General features: G+C 34.2%; 1 protein-coding gene and 4 non-coding genes across 12 annotated transcripts in view; 1 reads left to right on the top strand and 4 right to left on the bottom strand.

Annotated features, from left to right (window-relative positions):
* LOC145296721 (uncharacterized) overlaps positions 1-21,323 on the top strand; it is a 128,480-nt gene that overhangs the window by 17,704 nt on the left and 89,453 nt on the right. The window lies entirely within an intron of this gene.
* Trnai-aau (transfer RNA isoleucine (anticodon AAU)) lies at positions 171-244 on the bottom strand. The gene has a single exon. It is a non-coding gene; the product is annotated as a tRNA-Ile (tRNA).
* On the bottom strand, positions 3,694-3,766 carry Trnar-ucu (transfer RNA arginine (anticodon UCU)). The gene has a single exon. It is a non-coding gene; the product is annotated as a tRNA-Arg (tRNA).
* On the bottom strand, positions 6,355-6,428 carry Trnai-aau (transfer RNA isoleucine (anticodon AAU)). Its single transcript has one exon. It is a non-coding gene; the product is annotated as a tRNA-Ile (tRNA).
* Positions 6,647-6,719, bottom strand: Trnar-ucu (transfer RNA arginine (anticodon UCU)). Its single transcript has one exon. It is a non-coding gene; the product is annotated as a tRNA-Arg (tRNA).

Genomic DNA, 21,323 nt, shown 5'->3' with positions numbered 1-21,323 from the left:
TTACTATACACATAGGTTCGAAAAAGATGATCAAAAACAAATATATAAATACATCAATGTTACCAAACACAAGATAAGTTATTTTTCTACTTAATCCAATCACGCGCAACATCGTGTTTTCCCTTTTTAATGTTTAATAAAATAATAATATAAAAGAAAATTAATCGTCATGGCCATTATGGGGCTCGAACCCACGACATTCGCGTTATTAGCACGACGCTCTAACCATCTGAGCTAAACGGCCACCCCTTCCTCACACGTATTTCAATGTATTATATAAAATAGCAATATAAGGGAGACAATCGGCATAATTAAAGTTAAAAAGGCGAATTTAGAATAGTACAGTTAATTAAGGCGTAATTGTTAAAAAAAAAATTTTTTAACAATTAAATATGCAGAAATGATTTAAAATATTCCATCACCGTGCTGGGTTCTGAACCCACATTATCTAGATTAGTTATCCAGCGCGCTATCCCCTGTGCGCTACATTGACTTGAGTATCACACACACACACACACACACACACACACACACACACACACACACACACACAGAAAACAACCTTTTTATTTATAAATAGCTCTACCCGCGTATTGAGAACTTTTGAAGAAATATTGGTTTTTAAGCCGTTAAATTTTTACGAAGTCCCCTAGCGTATTATAAAAGACCCAACCTCACCATGTTACGAATGGCTTTCCGAATAAACAGCCCTCAACCTCGAAAGCCGTTCTTAATATGCAGAGTGTTTATTCCGAAAGCCGTTCTTAATATGGGATGGTTCTGGCTGGTGATGTTTATACTACGCTGGTGCAGGTCATAAAAATACCTTTAAGTGCATATTAGTAATATACTTAAATGTAATTAATCACTTATATATAAAGTTTTGAAAATATATATGGCAATTAAGCTACATAGAATTTTCCGCGTTTCAGACTGATGAGAATCTGTCAAGCATGGGATTAATGTTGGTACGTGTTTTATATGTTGCCGCAGTACTAGGTTTGCTAAAAAAAAAATAAATAAAGAGTAATACGGTTTCATGATCACAGAAAAAAGGATACGATAGTGTACCTAATCCGTGTATTCCCCTTTTAGTGTTGAATTAAATAATAATAATTAGAAATATTAATCAAACGATATTGAAATTGACAATTACAAACAAATAAATATAATTAGAAATATTAATAAAACGATATTAAAATTGACAATTACAAGCAAATACATATAATTAGAGATATTAATCACACGATATTGAAATTGACAATTACAAACAAATAAATATAATAAGAAATATTGATTAAACAATATTGAAATTGACAATTACACACAAATAAATATAATTAGAAATATTAATCAAACGATATTGAAATTGACAATTGCAAACAAATAAATATAATTAGAGATGTTAATCAAACAATATTGAAATTGACAATTACAAACAAATAAATATAATTAGAAATATTAATAAAACGATATTGAAATTGACAATTACAAGCAAATACATATAAATTTGAGATATTAATCACACGATATTGAAATTGACAATTACAAATAAATAAATATAATAAGAAATATTAATTAAACAATATTGAAATTGACAATTACACACAAATAAATATAATTAGAAATATTAATCAAACGATATTGAAATTGACAATTGCAAACAAATAAATATAATTATAGATATTAATCAAACGATATTGAAATTGACAATTACAAAAAATAAATATAATAAGAGATATTAATCAAACGATATTGAAATTGACAATTACAAACAAATAAATATAATTATAGATATTAATCAAACGATATTGAAATTGACAATTACAAACATAAATATAATTTGAGATATTAATCAAACGATATTGAAACTGACAATAGTAAATAGTCGGGCTTATTTTACAAAAAATTCCATTTCCAATTTCTTTTTAATTTTAAAATAAACTAAAATATTTCAATTTTTATAGCCTATCGAAATAGCCTTACTTAAATATGACTAACTTTTAAAACATTCTTTTACAACAATTATTTCTATATATATTTCAATATCGCTTCATTAATATAATTTCTATTTATCTTTATTTATTTTTCATTTTATTTATAAAATTACGCGGAAGTGATTCAATAAAAAAGATTCAAAATGCTAAAAATCATTTGTTTCTTAATTCCTGTATTTAAGAAAAATTATTAAATAAAAAAATATTGTTTTCTAAAATTGTCAATTTCAATATTTCGTTTTATTTATAAAATTACGCTAATTTCACTATCCAATCAAGTGGCATTCGTACTACCAGTGTAACACGACTTATGTCATATTTTCTTCTTTATATTTTAGTTTCCTTAACTGCAAGAGAGCCTAAGTTTTTCCGATTCCGATACCGAGTCCGATACCGATTTCGATACTCAAAAAATTCCGATTTATTCGATTCCCGGTTCCGATTTCGATTAATCATCCCAACACACACACACACACACACACACACACACACACACACACACACACACACACACACATATATATATATATATATATTGTAATAAAGCTAAACAGAATATTCCCCTATTCATTCTAGTGCGAATTCGTCAACCTCACGATAATAAAACGCAAAATATTCTGTGTAGCTTAATTGCCATATGTATTTTTATAATTTACTACCTAGCTCTACTTGTATATTGAGCACTGTCGAAGTAAATACTTAAAGTTTAAGTATAATATTATATTTATATATTTATTTACGTGATTAAACGAAGTAGTCATATATATATATATATATATATATATATATATATATATATATATATATATATATATACTAGCAAAAGTACTCGTCGTTCGTTGACTGGGTTCAAAAACAGCCTACAGAAAATGGACTCTGATTTATGAAAGTATGATAGGTTATGAAAAGGAAGGGTTGTAAAGAGATAGCTTCGAATTTGGAGGTATTAAAACCAAAGCAAAATGTGATGACAGTAAAACTAAAATAGATAAACCCCATAATTTATTATACCATACCTGTTCACACTTAAACACTTATCACAATATTCTGTGGATATATATTAAAAAACCTTGTTAAACTTTGTGACATATTTCCATTCTATGGAGGTCAGGTGCGAACGAACACCCCATAATTTTATTATACCATATTTCTTCAAACTGAAACATAATTATCAAAGTATACTTACGCAGATAGATATGAAAAGTCTTTAACAAAGTTTGTGCTTATTTCCATTCTATGGAGGCCATGCACGAACGCACATCCCACCATCTTATCATCTCTATTTAAGATAAAACATACTTATCATAGTATTCTTATGTACATCTATATCAAAAACACTTGTAAACGTGTTTTCCCTTTTTAATGTTTAATAAAATAATAATAGAAAAGAAAAGAAATCGTCATGGCCATTATGGGGCTCGAACCCACGACATTCGCGTTATTAGCACGACGCTCTAACCAGATGAGCTAAACGGCCACCTGCTAGAATTCTCATTTTAAACAGTATCTGAAATGGCTCCTGTAAAAAAGACGATAAATATATTTAAAGAATGATAACATAACTTAATATTTAGAAAATGAATCACAACAAATTATATCGGTCACGAATGGATTTACAATAGTTGAATAAAAAAAACGAAAGCTGCTGTAAGATTAAAAATGCGTCCATCAGTCACAGATAAAAAGAAAATACAATCATCCCTGGTGGGAATCGAACCCACGACCTCTGGATTAGAAGTCCAGCGCGCTATCCCCTGCGCTACAGGGACCTGCCTGCTCTGTAGAAGCTAACATATATGATTAAATATATACACACCCACATGTCTCGCTGTCTGCCTGTCTCACTGTCTGTCTGTCTGTCTGTCTCTCACTCTCTCTTTCTCTGTCTGTCTTTCTGTCTTTATAAATAAAATGAAAAATAAAGATAAAAATGATAATAATGAAACGGTATTAAAATTGACAATAGAAGAAACCAGATTTTTTTACAAACAACATACAAATGATAATTAAGAATGATTATGAAACGATATTGAAACTGACAATTACAAACATATAAATATAATTAGAGATATTAATCAAACGATATTGAAATTGACAATTACAAGCAAATAAATATAACTAGAAATATTAATTAAACGATATTGAAATTGACAATTGCAAATAAATAAATATAATTACAGATATTAATCAAACGATATTGAAATTGACAATTACAAACAAATGAATATAATTAGAAATATTAATCAAACGATATCGAAATTGACAATTACGAATAAATAAATATAATTACAGATATTAACCAAATAATATTGAAATTGACAATTACAAACAAATAAATATAATTAGAGATATTAACCAAACGATATTGAAATTGACAATTATAAATAAATAAATATAATTAGAAATATTAATCAAACGATATTGAAATTGACAATTACAAACAAATAAATATAATTAGAGATGTTAATCAAACAATATTGAAATTGACAATTATAAATAAATAAATATAATTAGAAATATTAACCAAACGATATTGAAATTGACAATTATAAATAAATAAATATAATTAGAGATATTAATAAAACAATATTGAAATTGACAATTACAAACAAATAAATATAATTAGAGATGTTAATCAAACGATATTAAAATTGACAATTACAAGCAAATACATATAATTACAGATATTAATCAAACGATATTGAAATTGACAATTACAAACACATAAATATAATAAGAGATATTAATTAAACGATATTGAAATTGACAATTACAAACAAATAAATATAATTATAGATATTAATCAAACGATATTGAAACTGACAATAGTAAATAGTCGGGCTTATTTTACAAAAAAATCCATTTCCAATTTCTTTTTAATTTTAAAATAAACTAAAATATTTCAATTTTTATAGCCTATCGAAATAGCCTTACTTAAATATGACTAACTTTTAAAACATTCTTTTACAACAATTATTTCTATATATATTTCAATATCGCTTCATTAATATAATTTCTATTTATCTTTATTTATTTTTCATTTTATTTATAAAATTACGCGGAAGTGATTCAATAAAAAAGATTCAAAATGCTAAAAATCATTTGTTTCTTAATTCCTGTATTTAAGAAAAATTATTAAATAAAAAAATATTGTTTTCTAAAATTGTCAATTTCAATATTTCGTTTTATTTATAAAATTACGCTAATTTCACTATCCAATCAAGTGGCATACTACCTGTGTAACACGACTTATGTCATATTTTCTTCTTTATATTTTAGTTTCCTTAACTGCAAGAGAGCCTAAGTTTTTCCGATTCCGATACCGAGTCCGATACCGATTTCGATACTCAAAAAATTCCGATTTATTCGATTCCCGGTTCCGATTTCGATTAATCATCCCAACACACACACACACACACACACACACACACACACACACACACACACACACACACACACACACATATATATATATATATATATATATATATATTGTAATAAAGCTAAACAGAATATTCCCCTATTCATTCTAGTGCGAATTCGTCAACCTCACGATAATAAAACGCAAAATATTCTGTGTAGCTTAATTGCCATATGTATTTTTATAATTTACTACCTAGCTCTACTTGTATATTGAGCACTGTCGAAGTAAATACTTAAAGTTTAAGTATAATATTATATTTATATATTTATTTACGTGATTAAACGAAGTAGTCATATATATATATATATATATATATATATATATATATATATATATATATATATATACTAGCAAAAGTACTCGTCGTTCGTTGACTGGGTTCAAAAACAGCCTACAGAAAATGGACTCTGATTTATGAAAGTATGATAGGTTATGAAAAGGAAGGGTTGTAAAGAGATAGCTTCGAATTTGGAGGTATTAAAACCAAAGCAAAATGTGATGACAGTAAAACTAAAATAGATAAACCCCATAATTTATTATACCATACCTGTTCACACTTAAACACTTATCACAATATTCTGTGGATATATATTAAAAAACCTTGTTAAACTTTGTGACATATTTCCATTCTATGGAGGTCAGGTGCGAACGAACACCCCATAATTTTATTATACCATATTTCTTCAATCAAACTGAAACATAATTATCAAAGTATACTTACGCAGATAGATATGAAAAGTCTTTAACAAAGTTTGTGCTTATTTCCATTCTATGGAGGCCATGCGCGAACGCACATCCCACCATCTTATCATCTCTATTTAAGATAAAACATACTTATCATAGTATTCTTATGTACATCTATATCAAAAACACTTGTAAACGTGTTTTCCCTTTTTAATGTTTAATAAAATAATAATAGAAAAGAAAAGGTCATGGCCATTATGGGGCTCGAACCCACGACATTCGCGTTATTAGCACGACGCTCTAACCAGCTGAGCTAAACGGCCACCTGCTAGAATTCTCATTTTAAACAGTATCTGAAATGGCTCCTGTAAAAAAGACGATAAATATATTTAAAGAAAGATAACATAACTTAACATTTAGAAAATGAATCACAACAAATTATATCGGTCACGAATGGATTTACAATAGTTGAATAAAAAAACGAAAGCTGCTGTAAGATTAAAAATGCGTCCATCAGTCACAGATAAAAAGAAAATACAATCATCCCTGGTGGGATTCGAACCCACGACCTCTGGATTAGAAGTCCAGCGCGCTATCCCCTGCGCTACAGGGACCTGCCTGCTCTGTACTAGCTAACATATATGATTAAATATATACACACACACATGTCTCTCTGTCTGCCTGTCTCCTGTCTATCTGTCTGTCTGTCTCTCACTCTCTCTTTCTCTGTCTGTCTTTCTGTCTGTCTTTATAAATAAAATGAAAAATAAAGATAAAAATGATAATAATGAAACGGTATTAAAATTGACCATAGAAGAAACCAGATTTTTTTACAAACAACAAAGAAATGATAATTAAGAATGATTATGAAACGATATTGAAATTGACAATTACAAACATATAAATATAATTAGAGATATTAATCAAACGACATTGAAATTGACAATTACAAGCAAATAAATATAACTAGAAATATTAATTAAACGATATTTAAATTGACAATTACAAACAAATGAATATAATTAGAAATATTAATCAAACGATATCGAAATTGACAATTACAAATAAATAAATATAATTACAGATATTAACCAAACGGTATTGAAATTGACAATTACAAACAAATAAATATAATTAGAGATATTAACCAAACGATATTGAAATTGACAATTATAAATAAATAAATATAATTAGAGATATTAATAAAACAATATTGAAATTGACAATTACAAACAAATAAATATAATTAGAGATATTAATCAAACGATATTGAAATTTACAATTACAAACAAATAAATATAATTACAGATATTAATGAAACTATATTGAAATTGACAATTACAAACAAATAAATACAATTACAGATATTAATGAAACGATATTGAAATTGACAATTACAAACAAATTTTTTTTTTTTTTTTTTTTTATTATTCAATTTTCACCCCAAACAAGGCACAGTGCCACTTTGAAGCAGGGGGCTACTATTAGGGAATTAATTAGTGGGGTCATTACGAAGGGAGAAGAGTAGAAAGATGTTTGTTAACATTACACTTGAACTTCTGCATATCATTGCAGTTGGGAAAGCAGAATCCTGGAAGGGAGTTCCAAAGACCCGCAGTAGTTCTGGGGAAGAAACTATTGGAGTAAAATGCTTTCTTGCACCTAGGGATCTCTACTGTAAAGGGATTAGACTTAGTAGCTTGTCGGGTTTGTCGGGGGTAGTTACGTCGGGGAGGTACAAGTGTTTGCAGTTCGTCAGAGCATTCACCATTAAAGTATTTGTAGAACAGGCAGAGGGATGCAACATCTCGTCGATGGGACAGAGGTTGAAGCCTAGATGACAGTTCAGGACCTTTGCGACTCTTTTTTGAACCCTGTCCAGGAGCGAGAGACAAGCAGCAGATGCACCAGCCCAGATGTGACAACAGTACTCCATACATGGGCGAATGGTTGCCTTATAGAGGTATAGGATACTGGCAGGCGTAAGTAGTTTTCTAGCACGGTAGAGGGAGCCAACCTTCCTCGCAGCAGCCTTGGCAATGCTCTCAATGTATCTATTCCAGTTCATATTCCCTGTAAACATTAGGCCGAGGAGTTTAAAAGAAGTACTTTCAGGCAATGTGTTCTTGGCCATTGCTATTGGTGGTAGAGAAGGTTTCTTGTAGTTATTGAAGGAAACAAGCTTAGTCTTAGCAGCATTGAATGTGACCAACCATTTTTGTCCCCATTCCACTACGGAGTGGAGGTCATCCTCTAGTATTTCTGCCATTTCCTTGGATATGTGTTCATTTGTTTTCCCCTCATATCTGTTATAGAGAGTGGTGTCATCGGCAAATATACCCATCTCCGAAACAATATTATCAGGGAGGTCGTTTATGAATATCAGGAATAATAGAGGTCCAACGATAGACCCCTGAGGTACTCCCGCATTTATGTCATATTGTTTGGATGTATGTCCGTCGAGGACAACTTTGATTTTTCTATTACTTAAGAAGGATTTAATTACATTATGAATTCTTCCAGTGATTCCATATGATCTAATTTTCCTTAGAAGACCATCGTGCCATACCCTGTCTAAAGCCTTAGATATATCAAGGGCCACCGCTCTACCCTCCCCTGTTTTATCCAATGAACGCTATATACGTTCAGAAACTACAGTTAAGATATCTGCTGTTGAACGGGCTTGCCTGAATCCATATTGTTTGTCAGTCAGGAGTTTAGCAGCTGTTAGGTGCTGGACTAGGGCTTGATTAACTAAGGACTCAAATATTTTGGCGAAAAGCGGGAGGAGGCTAATGGGGCGATAATTTAGTGGGTCAGTTCTTTCACCAGAATTCTTGAAGACTGGTACCACTGAGGCGGTTTTCCAGCAGTCGGGAAAACAAGATTCGTTAAGGCATTTATTGTAAAGTTTGGACAGAACTGGTGCAACCTCGGCAGAGCATTTTTTTAATAGCACAGCCGGGATGAGATCTGGTCCACATGCTTTTGACGTGTCTAGGTTTTTTATAATAGCATGTACCTGAGAAGGGGTGATTTTCAAATCGTCAAGTGTGGCGTCTGTTCGCAGAGGAAAATCAGGGAGTGAGTGGTGTACCGAGTTCAGTGTGGAGTTTGAGGCAAACCGACTGGCAAGCAGATTAGCCTTGTCAGTTGCCGTGCAAGCAACCTCATGATTGTTTGTTAGTGGGGGAATAATTGACTGTCCATTATTAACTACGCTGTTGTAGATTTTCCAAAAATCCCGGGTTCCTAATTTCTGTGCTTCGATGCGCTTTCTGGTGGTTTCAGAGTAATCTGTCTTAGCTGTGTCTATCACTCTCTTACAATTATTTCTAGCTTCTATAAACTTCTGTTTATTTGAGCTGGACTTATGTCGGTTGAATCTTCGGAACGCATGCTGACTTTGACAAATGGCAGCTGCACAAGCAGAAGTAAACCATTGGGGAGAGTGGGGCTTGCTATAGTATTTCCGTGCGGGAACATGTGCTTCAATAGCAGTTTTGAACCATTCAGTTGTCTCATTTGCACACTGTTCCGCTGGAAGAGTAAAGATATTTTGCCATGGGGCATCTCTGATTAGCTCCCTGATGGCTTCCCAATCAGCCTTTTTGTAATACCTCGTTGTTTTGAGTAGTGGGTCTTCAGTTTTAGGGCGAGAATTTAGGCTGATTTCTACCATTATCACAGCGTGATCAGCATTCCCGAGTGGGCTGTGGGCATTTGTTGTACAGTCATTGGGAACCGTTGTCAGAAAGAGATGTAGAAGTGAGGCATGTTGATCGTGCTGGTCTGGGAAACGTGTCGGAAATGTAGCCAACTGAGTGGTATAAATATAATTAGAAATATTAATCAAACAATATTGAAATTGGCAATTTAAACTGACAATAGTAAATAGTTGGGGTTATTGTACAAACAAATTCCATTTCCAATTTTTTTAATTTTAAAATAAACTAAAATATTTCAATTTTTATAGCCTATCGAAATAGCCTTACTTAAATATGACTTTAACTTTTAAAAAATATTTTACAACAATTATTTCTATATATATTTCAATATCGTTTCATTAATATCATTTCTATTTATCTTTATTTATTTTTCATTTCATTTATAAATGCGGAAGTGATTCAATAAAAAAGATTCAAAATGCTAAAAATCATTTGTTTTTTTATTCCTGTATTTAATAAAAATTATTAAATAAAAAAAAAATTATTTTCTAAAATTGTCAATTTCAATATTTCGTTTTATCTAAAAATTACGCTAATTTCACTATCCAATCAAGTGGCATTCTTACTACCAGTGTAACACGATTTACAACGGGTGTGCAATAAGTAATGCCCCTGGCCCACTTCCAGTTGTCTGATCTAGCTGAAATTTGCATGTGCAGTGATTTTTATCTCTACGGGTTATGTGGCAAATTACAGCTCTGAACTAATTGTAGTTTCTGTTTTACAGGTTTTTCAACTGAGTCAGGTGTGAAATGGAGCCTGTTAAATGTCGAGCTGTGATCCGGTTTTTGTATTTGAAAGGACGCACACCACAGGAGACTTTTGATGAAATGAAAGAAACTCATGGTGATAATGCTCCATCATATGACCTTGTAAAACGCTGGTATCGTGAATTCAAACATGGCCGGAAGTCTGTGGAAATATCTCCCAGACCTGGTCGTCCCTCTTCTGCCATTGATGAGGCATCTGTCCGTCAAGTTGAGGCTGCCATTTTGGAAGATCGGCACCAAATAGCTCAAGATGCCAAGATTAGTACAGAGTCTGTGGAAACTATCATTCATGACCATTTGCATATGCATAAGGTGTCTGCCAGATGGATTCCCAGGCTGCTCACACCATTCCAGAAGCGAGAACGCGTCGAGTGCTCGAGGTAGAATTTGGAGATTACCAAGATGAGTCACAGTTTTTCAAAAGACTGATTACACAGGATGAAACCTGGGTCTATCACTATGATCTAGAGACCAAAGCCTAGTCATTGCAGTGGAAGCACTTGGACTCACCACCTACAAAGAAGGCAAGGGTGTAGCCCTCCGCTGGCAAGGTCATGCTCACAGTCTTTTGGGACCAGGACGGAGTAGTGATGACAGATTTCCTGGCAAAGGGTACCACAATTACAGGAGCCTATTCTGCTCCACTTTTGAGAAAATTAAGGGGAGCTATCAAAATCAAGAGGCGAGGCAAGATCAGCAAAGGTACCCTCCACCTGCAGGACAACGCTCCGGTCCACAACTCGCATGTCGCCAGATCAGAAGCACGGTCGTGTTGTTATGAACCCCCCATCCTCCCTACTCCCCTGACCTTGCACCCTCTGACTTTCACCTCTTCTCAGCCATGAAGTTGTTTATGAAAGGAAAGCGTTTCCCAGATGATTGATTTCTGAAGTCACGTTGTGGCTGGAAAACCAACCTGGGGTGTTCTACAAAAACGGTCTCCAAAGCTGCATCAAACGATGGGAGAAATGCATTCCTATGTAGAGAAATACTAATAACTGTGCGAAGTTTCGTTGCTCTACTGCTATGGGAAGTGGGTCAGGAGCATTACTTATTGCACGCCCCTCTGTTATATATATGCAACATATAAATCTAATAAAAAATATATATTGTGACATAATCATTAAATTGGATTATGTATTTGAATGAAAATTTAAATATTTCATTTTAGGCCAATGAGAAATGGTATAGTTTTTTTTTTGTTTTTTTTTTTGTTTTTTTTTTTGTTATTTTTATATTTTGTCGCCGAGACAAAATGAACATGGAAGAAAAAAGAGAGATAGAAAAAGAGACAGTATGCTAAGCAACAACGAAAGAAAAGAGAGGGTTAAGAAATATATAGAGAAGAGAGAGAGAGAGAGGGAGAGGGAGAGGGAGAGGGAGGCGGAAAGAGGAAAAGAGACATTTTGGTACAGAACACACATCCCGAGCGGAGGTGGAAAAAATTTCCACCACACTACCAACCGACAGAGAACGAACCGATGTCGACTTCCCACCCCCCTCCATCGACAACGGAAGAAAAGAGATAATGCCTGGGAGAACAAGCCGGCGTCGTCGAAATACAGAATCCACGATACGCCAAGAATAACCAAAACATTGGATGGATACTATCCAGGAATATCGAATGTTACAAACTGTCATCCAATGCGAACAAAATGGAGGTTAAACTTCACTTTGAAAGTTACAAAAAAAAAAAAGTGTGTGGGGTGGGGGGGGGGGAGAAAAAAAATAAAAACTGTATTAAGTCAATGAATTCATTTTGTCATTTTGTTTGGACTGATGTATTTTTTTTTTTTTGTTTTGTATTGATATATTATTTCTCGTCGGCATTTTCAAATAGTAAGTAAAGATACCCCTTCCACACCCTCGTAATTTGTTTTATTTTTTTATTTTACTTACATCTTTTGGGCATCCTCAAGCAGAAGGTATAGGTGCGCAAAATCTCAAATATCCGCCAGCTCCGCGACGTCGTAATTGAAGAGTGGAAGAACATTCCTGTGGCTACATGTGAAGCTCTGATAAACTTCATGCCCAGGAGAGTAAAGGCAGTTTTGGATAATAATAGTTTCCACACAAAATATTGACAGTTGACATGTATGTTAATATTGAAAACTTTCCGTAAGGGGTGTACTCACTTTTGTTGCCAGGAATTTAGCTTTTAATGGATATATCTTGAGTTATTTTGAGGGGGAAATAAATTGAGTCTGTTTGTTGCAGACAGACTACTTTTATTGTGTCAAAAAATCATTTTTCAGTGTTGCTCATGAAGAGATATACTTAAATATTTGAAGAAATGTGAGGAGTGTACTCACTTTTGCGATACACACTATATATATATATATATATATATATATATATATATATATATATATACTTTATTTACTCAAATAAAATTAATATACAAAAGTATAAATTTATGCGTAAACTTTAAGTATTTACTTCAAAAGTACTCAATACGTAGGTAAAGCTAGTTAGTAATTTATAAAATATATATGGCGATTAAGCTACACTGAATATTCCGCGTTTCATCCACTCTAGGATTCTTCAGGAAGATTCAGTGTAGCTTAATCGCCATATATATTTTATAAATTACTATATATATATATATATATATATATATATATATATATATATATATATATATATATATATATATATATATATATATATATATAGACTTCGTGGCTTAGTGGGGGATGCCGTTTTCTCTACCCTGCAACCTCCCTCCCACAGAAGAGACGTTGCGAGCCTATCCTTGTTTTATCGTTATTTCCATGGCAAGTGCTCGTCTGAACTCCAATCTCTGTTCCCCCCTCGCCAATCTTTCACGAAAAACACCCGTCTAGCTGAATCCACTGTGAAAAATTTCCCCCACTCTATATCTGTGCCTAAATCAAAACGCGGATTCCATGAACAAAGCTTCTTTCTTAGAACTGCACGCCTGTGGAACTCTGTTCCGTCTGCCTGCTTCCCACCGGACTACAACTTGGATGTCTTCAAGTCCAATGTTAACAAATTCCTAATGAACCGCCCCCTTAAGTAAACACTTCATTAAATCTCCACACTAACGCAATGTACTTGCAATAACCCTTATCCCTGAGTGGCTTCCGGGCCTTGATAGGTGGTGATCACTGTGTAATATATATATATATATATAGTCTGTATATAATATATATATATATATATATATATATATATATATATTAAGTCTGTGACGAGTCTGAATCAGCCACGGTAAAACATCAGAGTTATGTGAGTGCCTGACAAATATATTAGTAAGAAGAGTAATCTTGTCCAGACAATGAATGGTATTATTGGTGCCAGTTTGCCGAATGTAATCTTTGCAAGTATTTTTTTGTTTTTCTTTATTTTATTACAATTTATTTATTTTTTTATTTGTTTGTTTTTTCTAATTATATAAGCCTTTCTTTACATTTTATAACCATTGTGAAATCCCTGACAAGACTATTCACGTCGTTGAAACGAAGATCGATTCGCGTAGACATTTTTCTGGTGTTTAGATAATGTTATTTATAATATTTATTCTACATGTTTTGAGCATATTTGAAAATATATTGTGTTTTGGTCAATATATATATATATATATATATATATATATATATATATATATATATATATATATATACTAGCAAAAGTACTCGTCGTTGACTGGGTTCTAAAACAGCCTACAGGAAATGGACTCTGATTTATTAAAGTATGATAGATTATGAAAAGGAAGGGTTGTAAAGAGATAGCTTCGAATTCAGGGGTTTCAAAACCAAAGCAAAATATGATGAAAGTAAAACTAAAATAGATAAACCCATTAATTTATTATACCATACCTGTTCACACTGAAACATTTATCACAATATTCTGTGGATCTATATTAAAAAACCTTGTTAAACTTTGTGACATATTTTCATTCTATGGAGGTCAAGCGCGGACGAACACCCCATAATTTTATTATACCCTATTTCTTCAAACTGAAACATAATTATCAAAGTATACTTACGCAGATAGATATGAAAAGTCTTTATTAAAGTTTGTGCCTATTTCCATTCTATGGAGGCCAGGCGCGAACGCAGACCCCACAATCTTATTATACCATCTCTATTTAAGTTAAAACATACTTATCAAAGTATTCTTATGTACATCTATATCAAAAACACTTGTAAACGCTTTTTTTTTTTTTTAATTTTTAAATTTTTTATTTCCATGCTTTGTGGACCAGACGCGAATGCAGGCACCACAATTTTAATGAACCATCGTTCTGCAGGATCAAACATACCCATTCCTGTGTCTCAATACATCTTCTATCATTATATGTAATCATTTTTTTTTAAATAGTCAACCATATAGGAGCCTATTCATGACCACACACACACACACACACACACACACACACACACACACACAGCTTTATATATATATATATATATATATATATATATATATATATATATATATATATATATATATACACTTGCTCACACTGAGGATTGATTGGCGACCAAAAAGTACAATTGTGAATTACTTACGACCTCTTTCCAGTCGTGGCTGACAGAATACGGGCATACTAACCCCGTGAAGTAAATAAAGGGTTCCGTTTGAAATTCTGTTCAAATTCCAGAGTTTGACAGAAACATTCTCGAGTTCAACAAGATACACCTGAAGAAGCTCGGAGGTTACATCCACCGAAACGTTGTGAAAATCACACTAAAGATGAGAACAGTAGTCCGATGAATCCAAATAATACGAATAACCAATCCTCATCTCAAAAATTCAGAAACGTAATATAAAACGGAATTTATTTTTTTAAAACATTTATACTGTATACTCACTATTCCATAGCTAGCTATAACGAATACTGACGCAACGGGTCACGGGTAGTCTAATATATTTATGTGTAGGAAAATAGATTTATTATTTTTACATTCCTTTTCTATCAGTTTCGTATGTTGGTTACGTTCTTTCTTATCAACTTCCCACACCGTCTTTTAGATTTCAATCGTATTTATGACGTCATTCGTTCAGATGTATTATATTCTGAATGGAAATGTCAAGTTTTGTTTTTCTTAGCTTTTTTATGAACGGTTCCGACAAACGAATTTCTTAGTCTTCTCATTCTTACAGCCCTCTTCTGTTTCTGTTTGCTCTCAATTTTCTTCTCGTATTGATTTCCTCATTAATTGTTTATTTGCTCTCAAGAAGTTGTTTTTTTTTTATTACCTTTTTCTCTACTTTACCAACTGTTTCACAGTCGTAACTGTTGAGGCAAACAAGGTTACAGTAGTTACCGGTTATAAGCTATGGCTAATAGTGACATAGCCAGGCTCTAGGGACTGCAATCAACAGTGGGAGCAACTGTTTAGTCTCATGATAAGCTACCGCCCGCCCAAAGTTAGGCAGCCTCTGACCAATTAGGTGCTATCACTTCACCAGACGCTACCTGCATGGGTGTGCCGGGCACAGCGTTCAGTTATTTACCCAAGCTTACCTTTGCTACATGGAATGTCCGGGCAATGACCACTGGAATGAATACTGATAATGAGTCTGACCTTGATCATGCTCGAAGAACTGCTGTGATTGATCGAAAACTGCTCAAGCGTACTATTGATATTGCAGCACTGCAAGAAACGAGGATGGAAGTGGCACCATCAAAGAGGAGAATGGTACATTTTACTGGTTTGGTAGACCGGAAGGAGAACTAAGAATGTACGACACTGTGTTTGCTGTGAGGAACAGTCTCATTCTGAGCATTCAGACACCATCAGCAACATTTGACAGATTTTCCCATCTGCGGCTAAACACAGAGCAGGGTAGTGTCCTCGTTTTATCTTCCTATGTATCAACTATTGATGCCGAAGCATCAGTGAAAGATGTCTTCTATGAGCAATTAGAGGAAAAGCTAAGAACATGCTCTGAGAAAGAATGTACAGTGTTGCTTGGGGATAAGAATGCTCAGATCAGGGCTGATTACGCAAGTTGGCGACAATGCCTCGGAAAATTTGGAGTTGGAAGGATAAATGAAAATGGGCAACGCCTCCTTGAGCTCTGCTGATAAACAACCTAATCATCGCAAACATGCTATTCCCAGGTAACCCTTTTCATAAGGTGCCCTGGTGTCATACAAGATCATCCCGCTGGCATCAACTTGAATTCGTTACAACCAAAATAAATAACAAGAACAAACTACACAACACACGAACATACCACCGTGCAGACTGTGACACAGATCACAGCATTGTGGTGTCTCGAATGGTGCTTCAGCCAAAGATAAGAGAGTTGTTAAATCGCTTAAGATTGACCTCTCCAAAACCAACAAATGCGATGAGTTCTGCCAGACCTTGTCTGAAAAGTTGAAAACAGCCACAGACGCGGTAACCGATCCAGAGCAGTACTGGACTACAATGAAGAAATCAATCCAAGACTGTGCTGTTGATGTTTTTGGATAGACAGGCCAGGAGAAACCAAGACTGGTTTTTTGCCTCACTTCCGACCATCCAGCCAGTTCTCGCAAAAAAAAAAACAAAAAAAAAAAAAAAAACGACATGCCCTTCTCTCTCATAAAATCAGACCAACTAGGAAAAGTAAAGAATACCACAGGAAATGCCGTACTGAAGCTCAAAGAGTCACTAGTGTGAAGGAGTATTGGGATTCTCTTTGTTCTGCAATTGAAACAGACCGTGATGCAGGAGACATTTGAGGAATATACTTTGGAATAAAGTCTGCATTAGGGCCCTCCAAGCAATTACTCGGTATCCTTCAGTGTAAAGACGATACGACAATCATGGGTAATTCTGAGAAATTAGATTGATGGATTGAGCATTACACTGACTTGTATAATGGTGACAACAACGTGTCTCAGCAGGTCATTCAGTCAACCAATCCTTTCCCAACCTTAAATGAACAATGGACGGCACTATCCCGGAATTGGGATGCTTAGCGAGCTAACATTTATGCCGGGAAAGAGAGAGATGAGACGGAAAACCTAAAAAAAAACAAAAAAACACGTCGATCTAAGACGCCATAGTTTTGACCTCTATGACATTGTCGGTCACGACAATCTCTTGCAAAAGATGAAAGGGGCTATATATATATATATATATATATATATATATATATATATATATATATATATATGTTTGTAATCATCCACATACAATACTGTTTCGTTGTATCACCACTCATCAGTGCGGCTAGACTAGCACCGTACCCAAGCCGAGAATTGAACTTAGAACAATCGCGTTGACACTTGGCAGTTCTATCTATTGACCCGCAAGAGCGGCGCCCATAAATAACTTCAATAAATGTCCATTTTAAAACAAACATTCGTCTAACACTTTTATAGTGCTCAAACCGTTTGTTTACAAACAAACAGCGAGCCTAGCATTTTTCAACCTATTAAGTAGCGGGTGAGATTATTTACGACAGTGCTCTATCCAAAGAGGGGAGCTTGAAATATATTTGTAGTCATCCACGTGCAGTACTGTTTCGTTGTATCACAACTCATCAGTGCGGCTAGACTAGCATCTCTCCCAAGCCGAGGATTGGACACGTTTGTTTATGTCCAAAAATATGGTGCGATTCAGATCTAAGGGAAATTATATTCCTATCTCCCAGGAAGAGATAATTCATTGCGAATTTAATTATTAAATCCTTCTTAGATAAGAGAAAAATCCAGCTTGTCCTCGACGGTCGTACATCTAAACAATATGATATAAATGCGGGAGTGCCACAGGAGTCTATCCTTAGACTTCTACTGTTCCTGATATTCATAAATGACCTCCCCGACAAAATTGCCCCTGGGATGGGTATATATGCTGATGGCAGCACACTGTATAACAGGCACGACAGGAAAAAAAAATGAACACATATCTAAAGAAATGGCAGAAACACTAGAGGATGACCTCCAATCTGTAGTTGAATGAGGACAAAAATGGATGGTCACGTTCAATGCTGCCAAGACTAAACTAGTTTCATTCAATAATTACAAGAAACCTTCTCTACCACCTATAGCAATGGCCAACGACTCTTAGATAAAGAGTCGTTGGCCATTGCTATGAGTACAGCTTTCAAACTCCTTGGCCTAACGTTCACAGGAAACATGAGTTGGAACAATTACATTGAAGGCATTGTCAGAGCCGCTGCAAGGAAGGTGGGCTCTCTCTACCGTGCTAGAAAACTACTAACACCCGAAAGTATCTTGTACCTCTATAAGGCCACCATTCGCTCATGTATGGAGTATTGCTGTCATATTTGGGCTGGTACATCTGCTACTAGTCTCTCACTCCTAGACAAGGTTCAAAAGAGAGTCCCAAATCTGATAGGCCCTGAACTGGCATCTAAGCTTCAGCTTCTGTCCCATCGACGAAACGTTGCATCCCTCTGCCGGTTCTACAAGTATTTTAATGGTGAATGCTTTGACGAACTGCAAGCACTTGTGCCCCCATGACGTGAACATCCTAGACAAACTCGACAGGCTGCAAAATCCCACCCCACAATGTAGAGATCCCTAGATGTAAAAGATCTTTCTACTCCAGTAGTTTCTTCCCCAGAACCGCTAGACTTTGGAATTCCATTCCAGGTCCCTGCTTCCCCAACTGTACTGACGTGCAGAAGTTCAAGTGTAACGTGAACAGACATCTTGCTGCCCAAATCCCTACATAGTACCCCAGTAGTTGTTGCCCCTGATAGTAGCACCCTACACCAAAGTGGCAAAATGCCTTGTTTGGGGTGAAAATGTAAAAAAAAAAAAAAAAAAATATCATTGAAATTAACAAAAATCGATAAATACATATATCCGATTTGAATGAAATTGAAACGATATGCATAAGACACTAATTCAAAGACTTTCCCAACATTTCAGCTTCCGTATAAATTGGAGGAGTCTTTTTTTTTTTTTACAGAGTGATCACCACTTATCAAGGCCCGGAAGCCACTCAGGGATAAGGGTTATTGCAAGTACATTACGTTAGTGTGGAGATTTGATGAAGTGTTTACTTAAGGGGGCGGTTCATTAGGAATTTGTTAACATTGGACTTGAAGACATCCAAGTTGTAGTCCGGTGGGAAGCAGGCAGACGGAACAGAGTCTTCTTGCTAGTTTATTAATAAGTACTGAAAATTTCATTAAGATCAATTAATTTTTAGTGAGAAGACGATTCTAATATTTTTACCGATTCCGATACAATTGTTGATTCTCTTTTAAATGTCCGATTCCGACACAATTACCGATTCCGATTCTTTAAAAAAAAAACTTCTAATTATTTTAACGTGTTGTTTACCTTATTTTTGTAAAAAACACATGAAACGTGTGCATATATTTTTGCAAGCGTAAAAATTACAAATATTGTGCATGATTGATAGATTATATTTCACTGGTCGTTTAAAATCAAAAGTATTTATCAAGTGTACCAGTAATTGGAAATTAAGTTTTAAGCGAAAATAAAAAGTGGGGGACCCCCCCCCAAAAAAAAAAACAAAAAAACAAAAAACAAAAACAAATATGCCCCAAATTTTTTTGATTTCGATACCGATTCTGATGCCCCCAAAAGTTCTGATTTGTCTAATTTCCCGATTCGTTTATATTTATATGATGTTTTGGTGATTTTTTTTTCAGTCGACAGGTATTTATATTTTGTCACACACGTGCGCACACAAAAAATTTACTCTCACTTTGCCCGTTACCAAAATTATTATAACCGTGGTTAGGGGACAGGGTTAGGGTTCATAACTTTCCGAATGAAATTACAGGTTAAGTGAATTCAATGGACTCGACTAGATTTAAACCCGGCATTAACATTTCCCTAGTCCACTTCACGAAACTCTTGCTCCACAATTTTGCCAAGGACTTGTCATTTTCCTATTCTTTGCAATACGGACTAAGGGTGACCACCCGTGGGAAACTCTGGACGCCGACCCCCAACCATACGCTTCGCATGTTCACATAAAGCACTGCGCCCGAGAAGTTATTCATATCTTTGACTTACGTCACGATTCAAACGTCTCTGCTTTGTTTTTGAGAATGCTTTGGTCTGTAATGTTGACAGTCAATAAATATTTAAATGTTAGTCGGGTCGCAGTAATGGCTGCTTTTAGAGAGATTTATCTGTTTCGCGGGAATCACCCTGGCAACGTCCTGAATAATTTTACCCTAAAGGAAAATCAATTTAACAAATTTAATAAGAAAATATTTTACAAAAATGGAAACAAATGAAACAAATCCATCATACTTTTCAGTACCCCATACACCTTTATAAAGCCACCATTAGCCTCTGCATGAATATTGGTGCTACATCTGACGATTCAACTACTAATCTCTCTATTTTGGACAGGCTATAAAAATTCTCTCCCGCATTGTCTACCAAGTTTCAGTCGCTGTCACATCACCGCATACTAGAATTGTCCACAAAGACTTGTGGAGCAACGGATAAAAGTGCTAAGTTATAATTAATTCAAAGTAACAGTCTTTTATGGGTAGATGTTCGGGGTTTGTATTACTGTACACATAGATTCGAAAAAGTTGTCAAAAAACAAATATATAACAAATAGATATTATCAAAGGCAAGATAAGTTACTTTTCTACCAAACTGGATATATTTTTCGTGTTTTTATTCAATGTAACATGTTTATTCAGCTCGAAAAACATACAGTGTTTACCAATGTATTCGAAAATTCAAGATGGCGTCTGACTCTCTCTTTAACACGGTAAGTTTGGG

The sequence above is a fragment of the Euprymna scolopes genome, chromosome 17 (genome assembly GCF_053919585.1).
Source record: "Euprymna scolopes isolate OS-2025 chromosome 17, ASM5391958v1, whole genome shotgun sequence".
Taxonomy (NCBI): Eukaryota; Metazoa; Mollusca; class Cephalopoda; order Sepiida; family Sepiolidae; genus Euprymna; species Euprymna scolopes.
The sequence above is the reverse complement of the archived record's forward strand: the minus strand, read 5'-3'. Positions and strand labels throughout refer to the sequence as shown.